The following is a 19427-nucleotide window of genomic DNA, read 5'->3' on the forward strand; positions in this document are numbered from 1 at the left end:
CATGAGAAACTCGGGCGTTCTGTTATTCCTCCAGAAACTTGCAAGGACTGGGGGAGGAACTCCACCCTGTCTCTCTCTAGCTCCCCTTCTCTGCCTTAGTGAGCCCACTAGCACTTTGTCCTGAGCAGCCCAACAACCAAAGACTTGATGTGGCTCTTCAGGGGGACCTGCAGGCGGATGGACATGTCTGTGAAACCACAAGGGCTTTACTCAGATTTGCCCCACAGTGGGCTGGGAAGAAGGTTTGGGCTGGGGCATGGGAAAGACACTACATAGCATCACTTCATGGCAGTGACGGGATCTAAACCAGTAAAGACCAGGGAAGCCCAAACACAGGCCAAAAGGGACATTTTAAACTTCATGTCTTATTTTTTTTTTCTTTTAACAAAGCTACTCATGAGTACAGTTATCGAAACACAAACACTCTGCCTGTATCTGGTGTAAATAGAAGTCCCTCATCTACAGGTCACCATCTAACCCTGCTCGACAAAGGCAACAACTCCCGTTTTCAGTCATCTCTTGCAATGTTCATTTATTTCCACATTTCTAAATAACCTGCCTCTTTTGAAATATCTTGGTTGTTTTCACTTTTTGAGAGGACTTCACACCGTTGAAGAATATGTAGGAAATCCATTGGTAGTTTTCAAAAGCACAGTTGAGGGATATGTCTTTCCTTACCCTCTCCGTGAGCTTAAATAATGAAACAGTTAAATGTTAGTGTCTTCATTACAATGGGTTTGTCAAATTGCTCCCAGGTAAGCTGTATCACATACATATCGCTCTCCCGTGTTAAGTTTGGTCTTCTCCCCACTTATGTCCCCTTTTGCTTTTTCATGGTTGCTCGACATTTGGGGATTGATATTACTTGATCCCCTAAGCTGTAAACCTGCCCATATACCCCATCAATAAAATAACCTATCTTTTTTTGTTTTTTTTTTCTTCTTGTTTCTTTCTTGCCTAATAGAACTTCATTTCCCACTGTCCCACTGTCCCAGTGCGGGCTGGCTGTGTTCTGGGCCCTCTTGGGATCTCCTTTTACCTCATTCCTGGGAGTTCTGTTCTGGTATGTTCGGCTCTGAGGACTCCACATCCTGGTCTTTTCTCTCCCCTTCATGAAAGACTGTATGGAAGCAAGGATCTGACTGCACATAGACCTCTAGACAGAAATAATTTCTCTATCGCCCTCGTGATGTTGATGGCCTCATGTCTCCTTTCTTCTCTGAGCTGTTCAAGGGGTTCAGTGCTGTCTCTTTGTCCTGTTCCGTGTTGTGACAATGTGATTCTCTTACCATTTCCCCTTCTCCGGAAGCTTTTAAGAGCACTTCAGTTTCCCATATCGAAAAAATAATATTGCATGTATTTATTGTTCTCTCTCTCTCCCCCCTCCTGTGTGTGTGTGTGTGTGTGTGTGTGTGTGTGTGTGTGTGTGTGTGTGACTGGGTGGGGGCCAGGCACAACCTGCTGGAGTTGGCTCTCTCCACCAACCACCAACTCCATCTACCACCAGGCTCCCAAGGGTTAACTCAGGTGGTCAAGCTTAGAGCCATCTCTCCTGCCCCCTTTTCCTAGCTCTTTATTTCAGAGGTCACAGAATGCTCGCGGTGGGCCTTATGTCATCCACTGTACTGGGCTGTTGTTGGTTTTTTCTACTCTAGAAAAATCTGAGATTTGCTTTATTTCACTGATAATTTTCTTCTTCATTTCCAAAATTTGCCATATTCAAATACTAGGGCTTGCAGACTGCCTCTCATTTTTCAATCTTCTCCTCCTTATTTTCCATATTCTTGTCTTTCTGTTCTACTTTTGGGAGATTTTTTGTCAGTTTTGCCTACTAACCCTTCTGTTGACATTTTCACTCCCGCTGTTGCGTTTTTAATTGTCAGGAGCCTCTTTTAGCTGGTTGAATGCTTCCCTTTAAATAGCCTCCTTACTTCATGTGTGCAGCATCTCAAAGGATGCTAGCAATTTATTTTATGAGCTGTTCTATCGACGCTGTTCTCATCACTCTCTATGCTCTTTGAGGTTTGTTTATGCATTCTTTGGCAATTTCATACACGTATATAGTGGATGATTGCCATATTCAACCCTAATTCCCCCTTACCCACACTCAGTCACTCCAGAAGTCTGTCTTTTCCAAAATGTCCCCTCTTATTTTCGTGTTTTTTTTTCTTTAAATAATCCACTGAGTATCACCAGAGTTACTTGCAAATGCATGGAATAAAGGCTTTTTCTTTTTGCACTAAATTCAGGGTTATTAAGAAACCCTGTTTTAATACAGATTGAGAGGGAGAGTACAAACTTTAAGACTTTTTAAAATGTTGCTTTGTTTTTTTGAGTTTGCCTGTCTGCATTAATGACGATGCTCATATTTAGATGGTCTAGATGTGTACACACATAATCAACCCCAAAAGAGTTGGATAGTCCAAGATTATCCAGAGTAATGCCTATTGCTGGTAGGTTGTGTCATAGCATGCTCTGGCCAGGTTGAGGAGGCAGGCACCCAGGAGAGTGCAATAGAGGGGTGGAGCTGAAGACTGTCAATCATCCTTTCCCTTCTGAGCTCCTCCCAGACCACTGTTGATATGAGGGCCTCTGGCTTTCCATTTCCCAGGATCCCTGGGGCTCTGCAGCCATAGTCAGATACCCAAAGGCTTTTGGTACAGAGAGCTGAAGATGCACAATCTCAGATCAGTTCTTGTTCATCAACTGCAGTTCTCAAGTGCTATTGTCTTCTTGGCTCTTCCTCTCCCTTGGTGGCTATGTGTCTTTTTAGCATTTCTTTCCCAAGTTGGTAGTTATTACAGAAGAAACAAGAATTGAACATGCGTTCCATTCCCATGAGCGGCAGGAGACTAAGGCAGAAACTTCACTGGGCTGCCGCCACCCCTCGCCCCCTGGGACCTGGAGCCCCTTCCTGAGTAACGCTATGGCTCTATCTACTATTACCCGGCTGTGGATGAGCTGGAGGTCCTCAGTGCCTTCATTATTGTAGTGTGCAGATAACCATGTCTGTCTTCTAGTTGCGAGAACAACCAGGATAATGTCTGGTCTGTAATCCGAGTTTCTCCTTTTGTGACGTGTACCTACAAATGCCGGTTACGTATACTTTGTGACATTATCATTTCTGGCTGTAAGGGTGACCAGGCTTATTGGGATATTGTTAGAGATGATGCACCCTACATGGGAATGAGAGGATCCTCCTTTCTGAACGTTGTAATGAAACATCCTAGCCTATAAAAGACAACAGGGTAGACGATGGTGGTGATGGTAGTTAATATTTATCAGGAGCTTGTTATGTGTCAAGAGGCTTCCTATGCCATCTCAACTGAGCAGCGTGGCATCTCTGTACTTGCATACCCTTGCTGTGTTGTTCCACAAAGGAGCAGACCGAGGCACGGAGATGTTAAATCTTTAGGTCAATATCACACAACAAAGATATGGCTGGTCACATGATTAGAGTGTCTCGTTTACTCCCAGAGTGATGACTCATACCACCAAGACTAGAGCTCCTCAAACGTTAACGCTGTCACAAATCACAGAGCCTCTTGTTATAGAGCAGATACAGTTATGTTTTGTTATAGCGCAGGCTCAGCAGGCCTGGTATGGGGCTGCCCTCCGCATATCCAACTAGCTCCCAGGTGACACCTGTGATGCTACCACAAGGACTACATTTCACGTGGTGATCTTGATGGATGTCACATTGCATGGAACCTTGCTTCCTAAGGGCACCAATGAGACCATAAGAACCATGATGCGATGAGCCCAACATCTCTTCCTATGTGCGTATCCAGGACCATGGACATCCCCACTTTCACCACACCCTTGCTCAGGACACCTTGGAATGGCTCTACCACTGTCTTCCCACTGCTCTGAGGGCAAGATTCTCACTGCTTGCCATTGCCTTCGGAAGGAGCCAAGGGTAACCTGGCATTTATTGTTCACGCCGATTCTTGTCCCTTCTCTGAACACAACACTGGCATTCTGAGCTGGTGTCCTGAAACATACAAGTCCTCAGGTGTGGGGCCGGAAAGATGGCTCAGGGGCTAAAAGAGCTTGTTGTCTAAACTGATGACCTCAGTTCCTGCGCCATACATGACAGAAAGAAAGAACCGAATCCCACGAGTTGTCTCCTGATTTTCACATGTGTGCAGTTGCAAACATGCACATGCCCACACACATACACACTACATGTAAGAATTTTAACAATAAAAACCATTTCAAGATGTGGAAATATTTCCCCTGAGGCCCTCTGCAGGCTTGGGCCATGTCACCTAAATGGAAATACATAGAAGACCCTCTCACTTTGGGTCTTCTAGACCCCAGCCAGCCCTTTCTGTACCCTGGATCTCAGAAGTCTCCTTGCAAGTGCAACTCTGCCAGCTGCTGCCTATAGTCTATGACCTGGAAATAGAACATTTGCTCTCTGACTTCTTTCTCTTTCTTTGGCCACTGGATCAACTCTCCTGGAGTTCACTGCCCCGAAAGCAAGCCAACTGGAGTCAACTTCCAGGCAGGCAAAGTCGGTGGTGTCTGTGAATTCAGCACATACAAGGCTGCTATATCTGTGTCTCAGCCTAGGCTCTCTGCGCCTGGCTTTTTCTGTGGATTCTCAAGGACCTCACTCAGGTCTTGTGTGGAAAGCGTTTTATTGACTGAAGCATCTCCCCAGCCTCCATTTATTATTTTTTACATATCTGGAGGGAAGGAAATCAGTATGCCCAAGAGTCTTCTACACTCCGTGTTCCCTGTCTTACTATGCACAAGGAAGCTGCAGTCAGCTTTGGTAAGGGGTGTGTGCCCTGTGCGTTGGCCCAGCCCTCCAGGGTCCCCACGAGCTGGCTATTTCACTCCAGTCCTGGAAGAATGAATGTTTGTGATCTCTGGTTGGCAGGCACACGGATGAGCTGTACACTGTCAGGTAAGTACTTTTCCTTTCTAAGACCCAGGGTCCAGATTGCTCAGTGGGGATAAGAAACGCTCACATTATTGCACAGGCTGCATTACTGCGCCAGGGGGCTCAGCAGCCTTCTGGGGAAGAAGGGGAGCATGTTAGGTTTTGCAGAAACCTGTGGTTTCTTCATTTTCTTTCTTCTTCTTCCTCCTCTGCTTCTCAGATAGGGTTACATGTTTTCCAGGCTGGCCTTGAGCTCCATAAGTAGCCAAGGATAGCCTCAAATTTCTGATCCTCCTCCCTTTATGCCCCTATTTAGGGATTGAACTCAGGACTTCAAGTGTGCTAGGTAATCATTCTGCCCACTGAAGTACCTCCCAAAGTTACATGTTCTTATGTTTATTATCCTTAACTTTAAAATTAATTTGTTAAAAAAAAAAGAAAATGTAAACAGTCTTCAGCTCCGAGGCTATATAAAGACAGACAGCAGGTAGATTGGCACTGACCAAAGTTTACGAAGCCAGAGCACTTATGAAGTCTATGATAACACCTGGCACCTGGCGAATATCAATACATGTTTCTTCTGCTCAGCACAACGCCAGGCCTCTCCCTCTCAGACACGGGTGGATGCCGCAGTGCCCATCAGAACTCTCGCTGTTGTCGTGACTGTCCCCAACAATACGGGCGGGGAGGTGGGGGAGCAGCGTTGCCTGTTGAGGCATGTCCTTCTGAGGGAAAAACCTGTATGGTGTGTCGTGAGCTCCAAGGCAGCGTGACAAACGTGGTGTGACCATGTCACCACCGTGAAACCAGAGCCGTTGTTTAAGCCAATTGCTAAATCACATCTCCATTCCCATTCCTCTGCCCATACCGTTGCCAAACACCCAAATCTGGACGGGGCATTGGAGGCTCTCAAGTCTGCTGAGCGACTCTTCATGCTCACAGCTCTCCCCTCCTTTGTTTTTGTTATTTAACTCCCCTCTTCCCCGCCCCCACCAGCTCAAGCTGCGTTATTTATTATTTAACTTGAATGCCGGGGATGTAGCTCCAGATGAAAAGCATTTGACAACATAAAATTGCATTGTGTTATGTGACTCTCATGCATGCAGCTTGGCATAATTAAAGCAAGAGAGGCCCGATGTTGTTTTCCTATTCTAAGACTACAATGACTATATCTAAAGAAATGTCAGTCATTTTCTGTGTTGTCCACAGAACCCAAGGAGAATATGCATTTACATACAAGAGCCAAAGACCATGTCAAACGATTGTCCAAAAGACACATGTACTTTTTTCTCTTGTTATTTACCAAGAAAGGAAACAAAGTTATATAGAGGCACATAAGCCAAGTTTCTAGAATATTTCGCCTTAAATTTTCTTGACCCAGGCATGCAGTAGGTAAATTATGTTTATGGGGATTCACCAATCTTAAGTTCTTTTGAAGAACGCTACTTAGATGCAATGGCGGCTCACTCTCATTGTGCACTTGACAGAATCTAGAGGCATCTGGCAAAGGGACCTGTGGGTATGCCCGTGGTGGGTGATCTTGATTATGATAATTGATCAGAATAGACTCATTTTCATTGTGGACAGGAATTAGGCAGGAAAAACCCTGGGCTGGACAGAATGGGGAAAGCTAGCTGGGCACTCACTCCTCGCTCTCTGCCCTGAATGCAGTGCGGCGAACCACTTCAAGCTGCAGCTGTCTTGACTTTTCTGTATCTTGAACTGGGAGCCAAACTAAGCCCTTCCCCTTCTAAGTTGCTTTTGCCACGGCACTGTATCACACCAACAGGAAAAAGCACCTGAGCCAGAGATCTACAAAAGGGTTGGGTCCGACGCCGAGTGCCAGAATGAAGGGGTGGAAAAATGAAGGTTTCATAATGAAGAAGGTAGATGCATGAGACATACCGATTCAGCATCGCCACTAACTGGCACGATTACAGCTAGAGTCTGTGCAGCAGGACTTCGGCGATATTTTAAATGCTTTTTTTTTTTTTTTTACTACAATGAATCCTTTTAACCTTCTCAGGCAATCCTAGGAGTTATATACTATTACACATCTCCACAGAGGGGGAAACTGAGGCCAGGCACAGAACAAACTCTTAATTACAGAAAAGTAGCTATTACGTTGGGGGATCAAGTTCTCTCTGCTGGCAAGACAGAAGGACCTTTCACACGGAGAAGGTGTATCTACCTCCCCCACACCAAGATGAATGGGTAACAGACCCAGAAGACTTTCTTTAAAGAAAATGCTTTGTTCTATTTCTAGGGTGTGTGTATGTGCACATGCTTTGGGCTCATGTGTGCATACTTCAGAGTCCACATGGAGGTCAGAGGACAGCTCGCAGGAGTCTGCTCTCTCCTTCTATTAACTGTGTCCCAAGGATCAAACTAATTAGGTTATTAGGCTTGGCGGCAGACGCCCTTAACTCGGCCATCTTGCCAGAAGAATGTCCCAAGCCCCACTCCTACCCTTGCCTATTTCAAGCAACACAGTGTTACAAATAGTTGTTATTCAACATTAGTTTCTCCTGTGGTGCTGGAGACGTCAGAGTGTCTGTCTTGTGGACTGCCGTATGCCTAACGGCCAGCACGTGCTTCAAGAGTACATTTTGACATGAATGTAGAAATCTGGTCAAGGCAGAGGCAGGGATAGAGATTAAGGTGCTACCGGGCAAAGGTTAAGGCTCAGCTCCACTCTCCACCCCATTAGCATTTAAAAAAAAAACCTCTCATTTCGCACTAGGCCCACGGTATTCCTAAAAGGCTTTAAAAGCACGGTATTGTCAAAACTCCCATTACTGCATGTTTCAGTAACACTCTGCACATAGATCCGCAGCAATTACCTCGCGCACAGAATCCTACGCTGAATTCTGCACTTTACCCAAGATCGCCATTAATTAGCTGAAATGCTGTGGCTGCTGCATGCCATGTGCCTCAAAGAGCAAAGCCGTGTGTGGCAAGAAGAGAACTTTCTTCTTCTCTTCTGCAGAAGAAAGCCATGCCAGCGGCCGTGCAGAAGCCCTTGGGCCGCCAGGCTGCTCTGGCAAAGCAGGCGGACCTGTGCAGAAAGGAGAATGTTTTGGCTTTGATAGACAGGTGAACAGAGATATCTCAAGCTGGGGGTAAAATGGAGAAACAAGATTACCCGCTTGCCAAGGTCTTTAAGATAGAGCAGGGAATGATTTGCAGATTGGAGCATTATTATTTTTGTTATTATTTGGGCCCAGATCTGCTTTTGCTAGGCAAACAGTCCATTCCCAGCCTTTTTCTATTTTTACTTGGAGATGGAGTCTTGTTTGCTAAGTTTCCTAGGCTGGACTTAAACTTACATTGTAGCCCAGGCTGGAGTTAAATCCCCCTGCCTCAGCTTCCTGAGCAGCTGGCATTATGGATATCCACCCCCATGCCTGGTTTAAGATGTCTTTGCACATATCCAATTGGAAATATCATCAACCTCGAAGATTTTTCTAGCTCATAGAGACATTGAGAGGAAAGGGGCAGGGTGTGGTAGCTTTTATCCCCACCAACAAAATCTTTATTAGGAAATTATGTTAAATATGATTCAGATGTTTGATATAAATATACTATTTCCTCTTGGAATTATTTCTCAGTGTGGAGCCACTGATGGCTTCTTAACTACAGTCATGTGGGGAGTGAGGGATTACAACCCCTGCCCATCAAGAGTAGGCAGGGGAGCCCTGGCAGCAACACACGGTGTCCTTTGGGTGTCCAGTGAACCCCATGCTCATAAGAAAAGGTGGCGAGCTCCAGGGTGTCCTTGGATGGCAGCTGAACTTCAGGATGGTAAGTGGATGTGCACAGAACACAAAATGGCAAATGTTGTGTCAACCTGACCTGAGTTCTGGTTTTGGCTGTACACCCTAGCAGTTGTGCATCTCTGGGAAAACTACAAGGCTTGCTGAGAAAGACATTCCCTGCCCCCAGTGACTTCATTTTCAAACCAGAGTGCACCATGTTCCTTTAGAGATACAACCAAAATGAATGAACGAACGAACGAATGAATGAATGAACAAATAAACGGCTTGCCTGACTGCATCGGACAGAGGCTTCAATTTGGGAAGAGCCCATCACCCTCTGCCAAAGGCCTGACGCAATGGGAAATGTGAGATGGCTTCCTTTTTTTTTTTTTCATTCCACAAACAATTAGGGTGTGTTTACAGTGTACCAACCACTATGCCAAATCCAGGACACCCCGGAGATCAAATGTCGGCATGGTTCTTTTGGAATGGCTTGTGGTTTGCTGGATTCTTCCATCTACATCATCTAAGTGAGAAGAAATCAGCATTGGTGGAGACCCCACACTACAGACGGATATATCTGAAGCTAAGAACCAGCAAATTTGGGGCATGCATGGTGCCAAAAGTTAGCTTCAGACAGCATTCGAGGGGTACTGTTCCTGTGAGGCCTTCCCATGGCAGCACCAATATCGCCCACCTCGGTTTGGTGTTAGGGAGCAAAAGACTTTTCTTATTCAGGTGCTTTGTGCACTTTGCAAAACAGACACATTAATTATTATCCTTGCATTTCACTGATGCTATTGAAAACCTGGCTGGATTTGGCGGCCCACTCAAGAACACCCATCTACACAGGCCAGAGCAGACGCCGAGCTACAGGACCCTTACATGATGCATTGGCAGGTAACACGGCCCATAATTCCCGCCTCAGTACTTCCCGATTTGGGAACTTTGAGCTCTGTGGTCTTAAACTATTTCCATAACCGATGCCAGTTATAATTACATTCCAGTTAATAGGCCATTCTGCAGCAAAACTTGAGCACACAATGAGCAAAGGCTTGCCGGCTTGGCGCGTTATTTATGGACAACCCCGAGGACCTGCTCCCTCTACATCCGCTGCAGAACTATGCGCTCATATATGCAAGCTGGCTACTCAGCTTCATTTTTCTCTGTGTTCCCTCAGCAAGAATGGGGAGAGAAACTTCCAGCATATGGAAGCATTTCTACACTCTAAGATTTTTCAGGGTGAGGGTGGGGTGGGAGGGTGGGAGCATAATTTGCAGCTGTGTGTCAGAAGAAATATGTATTTCAGAGTGAGGCTGATTAGGCCAGGTTCCACGTGGCAAAAGTCATCTTCAGGAAAGCATTTTTTTAAAAAAAAAATTCAATTTTGCCCCCAATTTAGCATTTGTGAAATAAGTACTTCTCAGTCTGTTCAACATTTGCCAAGACACAAATCACAAGCAACTCTGGGCCCTGATTATCACTGTGGTCTGCTCTAACGTGTGCCCCACTGGGCCTGCACAGGCGTGGACCAGAAGATGAAGGCTTCCCTTAAGTGTCTGTGGCCACACTGACTTTTATTTTTATTGCATTGGTTCCTGTGGACATGAGCATGTTGTGGGGGACATCACATGTGTACACGCATAAATATGGAGCCCAGTTTCTCACTCTGCTTCTCTTCACCTTCATTCTCTGAGACAAGGTCGCTTCACTAAGCCTGGAGCTACTTGGCTGAGGGGCTCTTCTCCCCTCTACCTTCCCAGTACTGTGTTTGGAGGTGTGCAAGCCACACCCCATTTATATGGTGCTAGGGACTAAACCTCGAGCTTGGCGCATGCTAAACCAACTCCCCTAAAAACTGAGCTATCTCCCTAGCCCATCACACCGAAGATTTTTTTTTAAAGTAAATTAAGAGACTGAGTGTGTAACCATGATCTGTGTGGATGGCCCCATTTAAACTTAGTATGCCCAACATAACCATGTCATAAGCAAACCTATACACAATACATTCTCCTAGTCTCTAGAGAACAGAGGCTCCCCAACTGCCAAGGGCACAGCAGACAATGCAATACAGACTTCCAGGGCTTTAAGAAGCCTCCGTTTGTCTCCTTACATACCCCGCTTCCCCTCGAGTGGGGTCCATCCCTTCAGGCACCACTTGTCCTCCTCAGTTAAAGATGGGTCAGGTGTACCCGCCCTCACTTGCCAATTAGTAACGTACAGACCCGAAGAAATCAGGGCCGTCTGCATGATGTGGAAGGGCTCATGGGTAATTTCACCCCCACTTTGCTGTTTCAAGGGTGCTTGCGGAGAAAGCAAAGGCGAGAGCTCTCCTTCCACTGCTTAAAGATTTACCAGGGGCCCTCAGACCCTCGGCTTTCTTCCTGCTGCTTCAGGCGATGTGCCACTAGGAGCTGTTATTATTCGTTTTACATGGGAGAAAACTGGAAAAAGAGAGAAGGGTGAAGAGAAGGAAGAAGAGGGGTAGGAAGAGGAAGAGAAGGAGAAAAAAAAGGAAGGAGAGCAGGAAGAGGAAGAGTTGACTTTTCTTAGGTCACAGAGTGGGAGAAGGAAGCAGCGGGCATCCCAGGGCTCTCCCTGGGATTAGGGGATAAAGAAGGTGAGCATTTGCTCTCCCTGCCGCCATTTCTGGTACCCTGGGAATTCTGCACCATCACAGCTCTGTCCATCCAGACAAGAACCCAAGGGGTCTTTTGTTTTTGATTTTTAAATTCCACTGCCTTTCCCACCTGCCATGTAAGTCAATTTTGTAAATGCCTCAGGATCCTAACACCGGAGCTTAGAGCAGAGGTTCTCAACCTGTGGGTCGCAACCCCTCTAGGATGGCACACCAGATCTCCTACATACCAGATACTTACACTACAATTCATAACCATGGAAAGATCACAGTCATGAGATAGCGATAAAATAGTTTTGGGGTCACCGCAACATGAGGAACTGTGTTAAAGGGTCCCAGCATCATGAAGGTTGAGAACCACCGACTTAAAGCATTTAGAAGAATCCAGGAGGATTTAATGATTCCTTACGTCTGACATGGCCATTGGAAAGTTCACATTTTTATATCCTTTTCCGAATGAGGTTGACCTGGAAATCAGAGTTGGTGACTTTGGCAACTCTTGCCTCCCAACCGCCCCATCCCACAGCCCTTCTCTTCTGCCAGAGGGACTGGCACAGTGCCTGGGGCTTAGTAGGCAGGAAAGAGTCACAGCTTTGCTTCCCCATCATTTTATTCTTACGGAATTTCTCCTTCATGCACAACATGGCAAAGACTATTGAGCGTTGGTTTAGAGAATTATCAGTCATGCACGCCGTCCCTAACAAAGTCATTCTTTATAGCAAAAGCTGAACAGATATTACCCACCATGCCACCGCTACTCAGGTAATATGAAGGTCAGTGAACTGCAGGGCCAACAACACTCCATAGTAAGGGCACTGGCAGCTGTATGCGGAGACATACCCGACTCCCCAGGACATTTGCGTTTCTTATAATTTCGCAAGTCAGTGAATGGACAGTAAGACATGCCTACATTTTTATGCCACGGTTATTTATTTATTTTTGGTGTGTGCATACGCGGTGTGACTGGGGTGTGTGGTGGGTGCATGCAGCCATGCATGCTTATGTGAAAGCCGGGAGAAGACTGGGTGTCTCCCTGTAGCTCTTTCCACCTTATGTCTGAGATAGGGCGTGTCTCTTGAACCCAAAGCATGCTGCTTTAGCTAGATGGGCTGATCAATGAGATCCTGGGATCTGCCCATCTCTGCTGATCAATGTTGGGGTAACAGACTAGTCACACTCAACTAGCCTAGCTTTGAAAAAAAAAATCTAAGGACTGGGGATTTGAACTTAGCTGCTCTGGCTTCCATAACAAGTGAGCTACCTCTTTAGCCCTGATTTTTCCTATACAAGAGCATTAATTTGAAGAAAAGAATTTTTTAGGATAAATTGAAAATTGATTATAATGGGGAAAAATTAAGCTCCTGTATTTTTGGGGTACATGGTAAGCGAGCAGGAGGAAATGGGAAACACAATCTATTGTTGTTTGAACCTAAAGATACTTCAAAGTCATTTTCTGGGTCTTCCTGCAGCTCTACAAGATCTATGCATGGTGGCTTCTATTATACCCATTTTATAGGGAAGGGAACTGAGGCTTAAGGTGACATAGCCAGAAACTGGTAATGGAGCCCGTCTCCAATCTGTGACCTATTTGGGGGTTCCTTGCAGCACCCCTCCCTGCCGTGTATAGAATTTTCAGCGTTCAGCTCTCCAAACTGAAAACCACCACCTTATAATGAAAAGGGAAAAGAGACTTCATCAGACATGACCCAAAACAAAGCTCTAATTCAAAATCATTTACCTTCTTCTCTGCCACCTGAGACCTCCAGACAGCAGCCAGGGCTCACCGGAGAAAGACTTACAGACATCGACTGGCTGACTGACTTGTCAGGACTGGCATTTACAGAGGCCATGCTGACAAAGGACTAACCAGTCACTAACACTTAAAACCACACTAGCACAAGCACCCATGCCCATACTCAAAACTCCCAGTCCTGGGGTTTTAGCAAACACTGGCTGCCTCCTTCCCCCTCTGGCTGTGGCTTCAGACTGCCAAGCACCCTGGGAAGCCAGAGCTCTGTGTGTCCTTATGATGCAAGAAGCAGAAAGAGCCTCTGGCTGAAATTCTTGCGTCTCATCTTTGGCCACCAAGCATTCTCTGGATACAGGCATATTTCTAAGTACCAGAAAGGGAAGAAATCGTGGCATAAGAGATCAGTCAGCGGGCTACACAAAACAAACTTCTGCACACCCGAAAATTCATTAAAAAATGAAAGGCAAGTAGCATGAAGAAAATATTTCTAATAGAAGCTACAAAGGCCTAATATTATTAGTAGGAATGAATCTTTCATGAATTAAAAAAAAAAGAAATCAGCATAAAAATGGACAAGGGCCACGAACAGAAAATTAAGAGTATAGACAATCTGCAATGAACATGAAAAAGAGTTTCATCTCAGAAATCATCAAAGCAATGAAAATTAAATTAACATGAACAGACTAATGCTTGCAAACTCTTCGTCAAAGGTAAAAAAGATAAATTCCAGTGTCTGTAAGTTTGTGGGATGTGTTTTTCCATGTCTCAGCTTGATGCATACAGACTTGTCCCATGACTGCTCCGCCTTGTGCTGCTTCGACTCTAAAATGTTTTAAAGTGTTGATGTTCTCTGACCCATTAACTCTAAATCATAATGAAGTATGAGTTATATTTATCCTGGCCTTGTTTACATTAACGAAACCTGGGTTCATAGGAAGCTAAATTCCCAGAAAGAGAATTATTTAAATAAATTACAATATGTGTATTGCTACACAGTCACAAAAAAATATAACGAATGTTTGGAATGGCATTAGAAAGTGCCCAGCATATTTAATGGATAAATGCGCACACACAAGCACAGAGGTATAATATCATCCCAATTGCTTAAAAGACTACCCCGTGACCAATGCATATACCAAAGAGAAGGAAGCTCTAGAGTGTGCAACAGTGATTCCGAAGAAAAGGAATGTGATATTACAGCAATATGAAATGTGGCAGCCTTTGTCTGGAAACTCTCCAAAGAAGTAAACCATTCACGGGAGCAAACCGTGTCGGATCTAGGTCTTAACAGGGAACTGAAGCTAGACACATGCATTGGAGCATCCCTGACTGTTGTGAACACACCGCCGACACAATCAGGGCTGAGAGCTCATTTGTACTCTTGTGCTGCCGGGGACCGAACCTGGAGCCTCATGTAGTCTGTCCACACCCGACGAGCTCGGCATCACCGAGCTGCACCCAGACAGCTTATACAATGTGGCTTGACACTGTGACACTTGCCTAGAAGTAGGCTACCGTGTGCAAGAGACATCTGCTGTCAGAACGATGACGTGTTTACGTGATTCACTGGGGAGAAACACGCTTTTCTGGGAAAGCACTATCTCTCAATATAGTAATTCTAAAAATATTAAAACTTTTGCTTAATGTAATATGTGTATATATATACATATATATCAAGAAAGTATGGGAAAACAGAAGAGTATTTTAATTCTATAATACATAGATAGCTAGTGTTCACATTTTGTTATATTTTTACCTGTAAGAATGGTGTAATTTTAATTGGATTGCTTTTCTTTTGGATTTCTGGAAAAGCACTATCTCTCAATATAGTAATTCTAAAAATATTAAAACTTTTGCTTAATGTAATATGTATATATATACATATATATCAAGAAAGTATGGGAAAACAGAAGAGTATTTTAATTCTATAATACATAGATAGCTAGTGTTCACATTTTGTTATATTTTTACCTGTAAGAATGGTGTAATTTTAATTGGATTGCTTTTCTTTTGGATTTTTTTATATGTCTGATATGTATAAAGAAATAATTTCTCTCTCTATTTCTCTCTCTTTCTTCATCTCTCTCCATTGGAGGCAAGCCAATCACAATTCAAAGGAAATACAATTTAAAGTGTGTATGTGTGTGTCCGTGTACACACACACATAGGAGATAGATGATAGATAGATAGACAGATAGATAGAATTAGAATTTTTCGTGTCATGCAGAGAAATGGGCCATTTTTAGAGAATCATAAAGCCACAGAACAAAATTGACAAGCAAATAAATCGCATTTAAATCAGAAAATAATTAGCACAACGGTATTTCATCCCAAACTTTGATCTGTATAGTCTACAAGATTTAGAAACTTTTAAAACTCTCTCTCTGAAACTGAGACTCAATCATACATTAACAAATCCCCCTGTTCAGGTTCCAGGGCCAGGCATGGAATGCGGGCATATTTTAACACTCCTTTCCACCCACTGAAATGAGACTAAAGCTGAGTATGTTTGGTTGTCTGTTTATTTACTTATTTATTTTTAGATTGATTCTCACTAACGATATAGTCCTGATTATATAGATCAGGCTGGCCTTGAACTCACGGAGATCCACCTACCTCTGCTGCTTCTCCAGTGCTGGTATTAAGTGGGTATGCCATCCCGTACCCCTGGATCATGTCTCTATTTTTAAGGGACATGTGTTTTTGCTTTCATGCCAGAAAATACTGTGTAAGAGTTCTTTGGGTCTATGACTGCAATTGGCCACAGTCACGGCCAGTAACATCTTGTCAACTAAATACATTTCTCTCTCAAATTTCAATGCTCTACAGCCAGGAAATTCTATTGCTAAGACAAGCTGTAACACTTGGGCTGTGCTCGCAACACAGCTGAAAGCCTGAGAATCTCCAAATACTTGAGGAAAATACAGATGATTTTTCTAGCCATCTCTGCTTCGTTGCTTGCGAAAATAATGAGCTATGCACACAAGTAAATGAAAGAGATGCACAGGGAAAAGCTTTCCGGGGAAAGCACTGCCCACATACCCAGGAGGTCAGGCTAAAAACAGATGGGGGCGTTGTAGCTTCTTTGATCTTTCTGTTTTCAAATCATAAATTTCAGATCATAGTCACTAACATACTAACAGATACCATTATTGGTACCTCAGGTGTGCGCTGCACATATCAGGTTAATTCCCCGACAGCTATTGGTCGGTACCCTACCTCCCAGATGACGAAACTGATGCATGATGGGAGAGACCACCTGAACCCCGTGTTGTGTTTCGCTTTGCCACGGGTATCTTTGGAACAGAGTCCTTGGACTCTACTAAGGTACTAAGGTACGAGTGACTTTAAATTTGTTCCTTAGTTTGTGGCAGTTCCCTCGAGTATGAAGAGCAGGACAGTTTGTTAAACATATTGCCTTCTTTGCCCTCTTGTATAGCATCAGTAGCTAGTGAATATCTGCTGTGTGAGGTGCTGATATCAACATATAGGACATGCACTACTGCATTGAATTACCTGCACAGCTCTATCAAGCAACAACAAAAGAAATGCAAGCAAGCAAGCATCTAGTTCTCCAAGGAAGAAACTGAAACTATAGCACAGGAAAGATGCGTGGCCTGGGTAACATACAGCTTGTAAGAGACATTAGAAAAATGCGGCAGGGTGGAGAGATGACTTTGGATAAAGGGGCTTGCTGCAAAGGCTGAGAGCCAGAAGTTTGGTCTCCTGGACCTACATGGTGGTCCTAGCACAGGATTCCCCACCCCCACCCCACTAGATGCATAAGCCTAAGATCAAAGAACATTCCTCGTCCATCCATTCAGCCGCCCATCTTCACCAATCTGTGTGACCCCTGCATCCTAACATCACAGAATGCACGGCAGAGGACACCGGAAGAAGCATCTATGGGTGCCAGAGAGACAGCTCGAATGCAGCGGCTATGACAACCTGAGTTGGATTTCCCGTATCTTACAGAAAGGTGTCAGGAGGGAAGCAGAGCCACATTGTCTTCTGACTTCCACGTGTGTGCAGGGACTCACAAGTGTCCAAACGTGCAGATGGGGGTCGACAATCAGACTGATTGAAGAAAAGAAGCTTCTTTGGCTGGGCATGGTGGAATATACCTGTCATCCTGGCCCTCAAGAGGCTCAAGAAGCTGAGTCAGGAGGATCACAACGAATTCAAGGCTGGTCTGGAAAGCAGAGTGAGGCTGAGCCACCTTTAGCTCTGCAGAGAAACTGGTTTGTAAACAATAAACTCAGAGGCTTCTCATTGCAAATCAAAGCCTAGCGAAAGCACTCTGAGGCATATACACAAAGAATGCTCCACCGTACCACAAGGACACTTGCTCAGCTGTGGTCACTGCAGCTTTATTCGTAATAGCCAGAACCTGGAAACAACCTAGATACCCCTCAACTGAAGAACAGATAAAGAAAATGGGTGCATTTACACAATGGAGTATTACAAAGATTTCATGAAATTTCCAGAAAAATGGATGGAAAAAAATCATCCTGAGTGAGGTAAGCCAGACCCAGAAAGACAAACATGGTATGTACTCACTTAAAAGTCGTTATTAGCTGGAAAGGATAGCCACGCTGCAGTTCACAGACCCAGAGAAGCTAGGTAATAAAATGGCTTAAGAGGGGGACATTTGGACATCCCTGGGAAGTGGGAGAAAGTACTGAGAGAGGCTACCAGAAAATGGGGGCATTTTGGGGTTAGGTAGAAACCTAGTACAAGGGAAATTCCCAGGAATCTACGGTGATGACCCCAGCTAAGATGCCTAGCAATAGGTAGCCTGAACTGGCCATTTCCTGTGACCAGGCAAGACTTCCAAGGGAGGAACTGGGACAGCAACCCAGCCACATAACCTCTGACCTACAGTCTGTAAAGGTAGCACAGAGATTGTGGGAGTGGCTAACCAATGACTGGTCCAGCCTGAGACCCACGCCATGAGAGTGAGCCTGACCCTGTCACTGCCTGGGGTACCAGGACCCAGAGACCTAGGACAGACCCAAACACAACTGCAAAAAAAGAGAAAAAAGTCAATGTAATGATGTCTAATGATATTCTTATATATACGCATAGATTGGTGCCTAGCCCAGTTGTCATCACAGGGGTTTCATCTAGTCACTGGAAGAAACAGGGACAGAGACCCACAGGGTAGCCTTAAGCAGAGCTCTGGGGATCCTGTGGAAGAGAGGGAGGAAGGACTGTGGAGCCAGAGGGGTCAAAGACACCTCAAGAAAACCCAGAGAATCTACTAACCTGGGCTCACAGGGCTTCAAAGAGACTGGATTCACAATCAGGGAGCCTGCACGGACTGACCTAGGCTCTCTGCACACACTGACAGTTGTATAGCTTTGTCTTTCTGCGGGACAGTTATCAGTGGGAGCAGGGGGTTTTCTCCGACTCTTTCGCTGGCTTTTGGGACTCTGTCCCTCACACCGGGTCACCTTGTTCAACTTTAATACGAGGCGAGGTTCTTGGTCTCACTGCAACTTGATAGGGCATGCTTTGTTGAGAACCATGGGAGGCCTGCCCTTTTCCAAATAGAAACGGAGGAGGAGTGGATGAGTGAGGCAGAGGGGAGGTGGGGGAGGAGCTGGGGGAGATGAGGAAGGGGGAACTTTATATTATATATAACATATAAATATACAATGTATATATATATATATATTTGTACATTATATATAGTATACGTGCAAAGGAATAGCAAGCCCAGAGAGGAGAGTTTGTACATGGGTTACCCGGGGACGAGACAAAGGTGTTGGCTCTCAATTAAATATCTTCAAAATATTTACAGTGCTGTCTGGTACAAGAGAAGTAGTCACAGGTGGGACTCTTGTTGTTAGCTTCTTAGGTTTCAAACTCCACCTTCCAAGAGCTCGGTCCCGTTTGTTGGGCACCATGCCAGGCCTTCACGTCAAAGACCCTCAGTCATAAAGCAATGCCGAGCACTCCCCCAGACGGCAGCAAACTGTTCCTATATCTCCAGTTTCTTCTGTGTGTCAAGCCTAGGGCTGGATAACACCAGCATCCCACAGCAGACACCCACCCACGGGAAGTGGCTCCTGAAACCCGGAAACGATGTGAGATGCCATTTTCACTCACGCTTTAGACAACTCTGCTCTCCCCTCCTGCCTCCTGCTTTTCTGAATTTCTAGTCCCCCCCCCCCAGGGGTTACCCCATTTGTGACAGAAACTTATGCTATGGGGGAGGGCATCCCTGAATTAAGCAGAGAAAAGGAACTAGGAATAGGCCAAAGCTTCAAGTCACCTAGTGTGGAGCTAAGTGCAGCTGCTGAGGTGGACTGTTAACCACCACATTTAAACCCAGCCCAGCCTTCATCACTCTGTCATTTCATGTCACCGGGCACACACCAG

The 19427-nt window shown here is 45.0% G+C and overlaps 1 protein-coding gene across 1 annotated transcript in view; it reads right to left on the reverse strand.

Moving 5' to 3' along the window:
* Positions 1-19427, reverse strand: part of Tenm4 (teneurin transmembrane protein 4) — a 2359892-nt gene that overhangs the window by 685893 nt on the left and 1654572 nt on the right. The window lies entirely within an intron of this gene.

This window comes from Microtus ochrogaster, chromosome 22, assembly GCF_000317375.1.
Source record: "Microtus ochrogaster isolate Prairie Vole_2 chromosome 22, MicOch1.0, whole genome shotgun sequence".
NCBI lineage: Eukaryota > Metazoa > Chordata > Mammalia > Rodentia > Cricetidae > Microtus > Microtus ochrogaster.